The sequence below is a fragment of the Ictidomys tridecemlineatus genome, chromosome 8, assembly GCF_052094955.1.
Source record: "Ictidomys tridecemlineatus isolate mIctTri1 chromosome 8, mIctTri1.hap1, whole genome shotgun sequence".
NCBI lineage: Eukaryota > Metazoa > Chordata > Mammalia > Rodentia > Sciuridae > Ictidomys > Ictidomys tridecemlineatus.
In genome coordinates this window covers 127,024,363-127,030,831 of record NC_135484.1, presented here as the reverse complement: position 1 = coordinate 127,030,831, position 6,469 = coordinate 127,024,363, and the positions used below count along the sequence as shown (strand labels likewise).

Genomic DNA, 6,469 nt, shown 5'->3' with positions numbered 1-6,469 from the left:
ATAATTTAGTACCTCTAAAAGCCTGTGTTTAAATATACCAGTTTAAATGTGGTAGAAATAATGATGTGATATTAAAAATGCAGCTTAAACATGATCTTGGGTTATGCCAAGATATCAATCAAATTGATATCTCCTTATCCTCTTCCCTGTTCAGGGAAAATATTGCTTAGATTTTTAGTTAGTGACATTTCAAAATGAACAATCCAATCTTTAGTACACCCACAAAAGAGCAAGGAATATCTCATCAAAAGTTGGTAATTATCAGATTCAGAAAAAAATAACTGTCACATTTTAGATAGTTGAGAGAGATCAGATGAACTTCAGGAAACCTAATATGCAAAAATGATCAGAATATGTATAGGTAGTCAGAGTTCATCACATGAGAACTTGCTGATTGGTAAGACTGGTAGATATAATGGTAAACAAAAGCAAATAAATGAATAAAATCCCATACCAGTGTCTTTGTCTAAGGCTAGTCTCAAATATGCAAACCAACATCACAGAATGGTGTATGTGCTATCAAAGCAATTATAGGGTGATGGGAATGCAGATGGGTGGGATGTAACTGACTAGTATAGAAACAAAGAAAGGCAGAGGTCAGGAAGGGCTTCTAGAGAGGAGACAAAGCTATTCTGGAATTTAAACATAGAAAGGCAGTTGACCAGGTAAATAATCAGGTAGGCAATCACCAAGGCCCCAGATAAAAATTAGCACAAAGAAAACAAAATGTATGCAAGCCAGGTATGTATTAAATGGTGCAAGCAGTTTGAAGAAACTGTAACATAAGGTCCACCTGAGTAAGGGAATGAGATTACAAAAAAGTCTACTCATTGTAAGTGACCTGATTCTTAAATTCTCATTAATCATATTAAGAAATGTGAACTTTAACTTGAAGGAAATGATAATTTTCATTTAGCAAAATTGCTTTGGTATATAAAGAATGGAAGGTGAAATATACTAAGATGAATAAATTAATTCTAGAACTGTAATTATCTCAGCAGTACAGCATAGATACAATGTCTCTGGCTGTGATGCAGCCTTTGCAAGACTGTCCTTCCTCTTTCACATCTCAGCTCATGTTTCTTATTCTCAAGGACCCTTCCCCCATCACCAATTTAAACTTGGTCAGTCACCACAACATATTCTAGTTTTAACTCTATACATTGCAGCAATTATTTACTTTTGTTTTCCTTCACTAAAGTGTAAGCCTTATTTGTAGAGAAATGTTTTTTGTTCATTGCTAACCCCAATGCCTAGAAGAGTAAATACAATACAGTCTGAACTTAAAATTTCGTGAATAAACCAGTAAAGAAAGAACATCAGTGGAATGGGAATGGAGAGAAACAAGGACTTTCATTTGGTCGCAGTTAACAACTGATTTTTAAAGGAAGGCATGGAGAATTGAAATGCAATTAACATTTTTTTCCATTTCTTGCTTGGTAGCTAAGTACATTTTGGAGAAATCAACTGAAGTGGTGAACACAGAAAAGGATTTGGTTTAAAAAGGTATGAAAATGAATAGTAATTTCTGAACCTTAGAATCACAGGTAAGAAATTTCTCCTTCTGAGTTCTTCAAAAATCATACAATGATCTATTTCCCTCATCTGAAGAATCCTTCCGGTTACTCTGCTGTTCTTTTTTACAGGACATGAGCCTCAATTGCTCCTCCTGGCAGGACAACAGCTTGTTTGTAAAATGTTTTGCATTTGCCAAATTCTCTGAGGTCACTGAACAGTGTTTCCTTCTATCTACCCTCATCCTACTCATGTTCCTCGCATCACTGACGGGCAATGCCCTCATAGCCCTTGCCATCTAGACTAACCCAGTCCTTCATACCCCCATGTACTTCTTCCTGGCCAACCTGTCTCTCCTAGAGATTGGCTACACTTGCTCTGTCATACCCAAGATGCTGCAGAGTCTTGTGAGTGAGGCCCGAGGAATCTCTCGGGAGGGTTGTGCCACACAGATGTTTTTCTTTACATTATTTTCTATCAGTGAGTGCTGCCTTTTGGCATCCATGGCTTTTGACCGCTATATGGCCATATGTTCCCCACTCCACTATGCAACACGAATGAGTCATGGGGTGTGTGCCCATTTGGCAGTGGTTTGTTGGACAGTGGAATGCATGGTAGGCTTGGGCCAAACCAATTATATTTTCTCCTTGGACTTCTGTGGCCCCTGTGAAGTAGATCACTTCTTCTGTGATCTCCCACCTATCCTGGCACTTGCTTGTGGGGATACATCCCCTAATGAGGCTGCGGTCTTTGTGGTGGCAATCCTTTGCATTTCCAGCCCATTTTTATTGATCATTGCTTCCTATGGCAGAATTCTAGCTGCAGTCCTGGTCATGCCCTCCCCTGAGGGCCACCGGAAAGCTCTCTCCACCTGTTCTTCCCACTTACTTGTAGTAATGCTCTTCTATGGCTCAGGATCTGTTACCTACTTGAGGCCCAAGGCTAGCCACTCACCAGGTACGGATAAACTGCTAGCCCTCTTCTATACCGTGGTGACATCTATGCTCAACCCCATCATCTATAGTTTACGAAACAAGGAAGTCAAGGCAGCTCTCCGGAGAACGCTGGGTAAAAGAAAGATTTTGAACCATGGATAGGTACCAGAGGACCAAGCTTATTTGCTCTTTGAAAAAGAGGCACACTCAACCCAAGAGTGAAAAAATGAAAAACTATGCACTTTTTCATGTCTTGTAAGGAACATTTTTTATAACTACCATTGTAATTTTGGAGTTATCACTGTACTCAGATCTATTTTCTTTTTTTAATTTTTATTTATTTCTTACATACATGACAATAGTAGCATAATTTGGCGTGAACATACTTTATATTCAGAGCTATTTTCTGATTGCAAATTCTGAAAGGAACCTGGCTTCTAAAAATTTTAGAAGTTAAGTCTAACACTAGACAGGTTTTCCAAAATACTTCGGTCTAGGTTGGAAGTTAAAATTACCAGGTTATGTCTCAGAAGTTTGGAAAATTCTCACTCCACATTCTCAGACCTGTTCTAGACTTTGAGCACCCATCTGACTTCTGCCCTCCACACATGACTGTCCCATATAGTACTTAATTCCTTAATAACTCTATGAAATACATTATTTCCTTTCATAAAAATGTTTTCAAATTCTTCAACCATAATTATTGGCACATAATACAGGTCGAAGAATTCTTTTTGTGAACTGTGCATACCATAAAAATTTATAAACACTTCAGAACAACCAAACTTTGGTTTTAGAGGTATTTGCTATAAAATATTAAAAAGAAGATATGTGATATTTTCATCAAGAGTTTCCATGGAAATTTTTTTAAGAAACAGAAATGATATTAAAATTCAAAGACAAAAGAAGAAAACTAAACTAAAAATGATTACTATAAATCATTTTTAAGATTTTTATATAATTTACAAAATTTCATGTGTGCAGATGAATCCTGACTCAATCATTTAGAGATCATCCAAAAACTTGTTCTTAAGGGAAATGAACATGATCACAACATACTTCAGTAGCCCAAGGCACCTATAAAGGCATTGTCTTAGATTTGAACATCTAGTTGTTAGGAAGGCAACTTAGGAGGAGTTAATAGCTATTTGTATAATAGTTAAAGATGAAAAATAGTTACAAATGGAGAACACTGATGCTGCCACGACTCAGTGGTTATCTGCCAACTATAGGATATAATCTCTCATAATGTAATATTTCTACCATCAGGGGATAATAGTAATGCTCACTAATGATCAAGATGTGTGTTTTACTAGATACCCTTATTTGACCAAACACTGTTCAATTAATGTAAAGATATGTTTTTCACCTGAATGTTTATTAATTAACAATGGAAATAATCTAAACATGCAAAAATAGCTTAATGGTTGGCAGTTATGCTACAATTATTGAAAGGAATTATGTGCAGATATCAGAGATGATGATGATTTCTATTTATTAGTGTAGCAAAATGAATGGTTTAGTAAGAATTAGTGAATTAAAAACAGTTTGTATAAGAGGCAGTTTTTATTTTTTAAGAACTGTATAAATAAATTTGAAAGGATCAAAATGAAATGTTAACAGTAGTTTCTCTAGTCAGTCACGTAATTGGTGATTTTTTTCTTTTGTTTTGAAAATGTAGCTCATGTATATTAAAAATAATAAAACATTATTTATTTATTTGTAAACTGTAATCTGACCTTGAAAGCTTTCCCTGTGCTGCTACTTTCCTAATCCTATACCTGTGGAAATCAAGGAATAGAAGTCTGGACCATCTCATCCCCATGCCAAGTACAAGATGGATCAGTATTTAGTCCAGGTCGTCTGATTCCCTGCATTCTTTTCCCCTGAGTTAAAGAATAGTGAAAATGGTCAACTGTATCTGGAAAATGTCTTTGCCAGGAACCTATAATCCTGGTGTTTAAACTCCTTCTAACCTGTAAGATTTGGGGGCTTATTCAATGTTTCTTTCAGGAGAGTCTCTTATTTCTTTAATTTTAATCAGAAAGTGCTAGGGGAAATAATAAATTCTGATTCATATTTTTGTAAATACTGAATACAGAATTATAGAATATATTATAGAATATTATAGAATATTTATAAAGGTTTATGATTTGGACGTTTTTTTATTATTGATTTTTAAAAATAAATAAATGACAGCAAAGTACATTGCAATTCTTATTACACATATATACCACAATTTTTCATATCTCTGTTTGTATATAAAGCATTTTGACACCCAATTCGTGTCTTCATACATGTACTTTGTATAATGATGCCCATCACATTCCACCATCCTTGCTAATCTCCTACCCCCTCCCTTACCCTCCCACCCCTCTTCCCTATCTAGAATTCTTCTATTCTCCCATGCTCCCCCTCCCTACCCCACCATGAGTCAGACTCCTTATATTAGAGGAAACATTTGGCATTTCTTTTGTGTGAGTGTTGGCTAACTTCACTTAGCATTATCATCTTCAACACCATCCATTTACCTGAAAATGCCATGATTTTATTCTCCTTTATTGCTGAGTAAAATTACATTGTGCACATCTGCCACATTTTTTAAATTTATTTATCTATTGAAGGGCATCTAGTTTGGATCCACAGTTTAGCTATTATGAATTGTCCGAGATTATACAAGATGATACTTAAGAGACTTGTGATGTACATTGCTTCATTTTTTATGCACGTAAGTCTCTGTGGCATATTCTTCCTAGTGCACCTTTGACTTCTTTGTTCCTCAGGGTATAAATGAGAGGATTGAAGGTCGGGGTGATGACTGTGTAGAAGAGGGAGATGAACTTCCAATACATGTGGGCATAGGAACTGTTAGGCTGGATGTAGATGACTGTGATGCTCCCATAGAAGAGGGATACTACTGTCAAATGGGATCCACATGTCCCCAGGGCTTTGTGCCAGGCTGCACTGATTTGATGATTATAACTGCCTTGGCTATATGTCCATAGGATATGAATATCAGTGTCAAGGGCAAAAGGAACAAGACCAATGAAGCAACGAAGAGCTGGATCTCATTGGCATGGATGTCCAAACATGCAAGCTTAATCATGTAGGGGACTTCACAGAAGAAATGATGAAGCCGCTGGTGTCCACAGAGAGGTAGCTAGAGGGTCACAGTGCCCTGGATGAGATCATTTCCTGCTCCACTCAGCTATTCGACCCCTGCCAGAACCTGGCACAAACGTGGGTTCATTACAGCTGTATAGTGGAGAGGTCTGCACACTGCAGCATTGTGGTCAAAAGCCATCCCAGCCAGGAGAACACATTCAGTGGATTCCAGTGCCAGGGAGACATAGAGCTGGATGGAACAACCCAGGGATGTGATGGTCTTGGCTGGTCCTTTGAGGTTCCACAGCATCGGAGGGACAATACTGGTGGTAAAACAGATGTCCACTAGGGAGAGGAGAGTAAGGAAAATGTACATGGGTATTTTGAGTTTAGGGTCTATGGAAGAAACCAGAATAATTAGTGTATTTCCCCCAAGGTAAGAAGGTAGGATATCAAAACAGCCACAAAGAGTATCTTTTCCAGCTTGGGCTGCTCTGAGAAGCCCATCATAACGAAGTCTTCTTTGGCACTGCTATTGGTCATGCCCATTACCTTGTTCAGACAAGAAGAAAAACATTACAAGAATTAAAAAGAGAGTATAATGTGTTGGTCACTAGTGATAACATCAAACTTTATAAAATAACTCTTTGAAATCCTCACTCAGACAAATTACAGTGGCTCACAGAATAAATTTCAGTGCAGTGTCCTTCAAAAGTTGCAGAAGATGTTATTAAAGACTTTTTACAGAGAGGCACCTGGAGCTTACTTTGGAAACAAAGGCTTTCCTTGAGAGAGAACTATTAGAAGTTGAGATAAAATCTTCCACAGAAGGAAAAAAAATATACAGAGAAAGAAAGAAAATGCCAAAGGAAAAAATATATTAAATTCATTAATAGCTTATGAAGAATCATTCA

General features: G+C 37.0%; 2 pseudogenes; one reads left to right on the top strand and one right to left on the bottom strand.

Moving 5' to 3' along the window:
- Window positions 1-1,649: 1,649 nt before the first annotated feature.
- LOC101959980 (olfactory receptor 10C1-like) lies at window positions 1,650-2,612 on the top strand (annotated as a pseudogene).
- Window positions 2,613-5,170: 2,558 nt separating this feature from the next.
- Window positions 5,171-6,098, bottom strand: LOC106145420 (olfactory receptor 2G3-like; annotated as a pseudogene).
- Window positions 6,099-6,469: the final 371 nt, after the last annotated feature.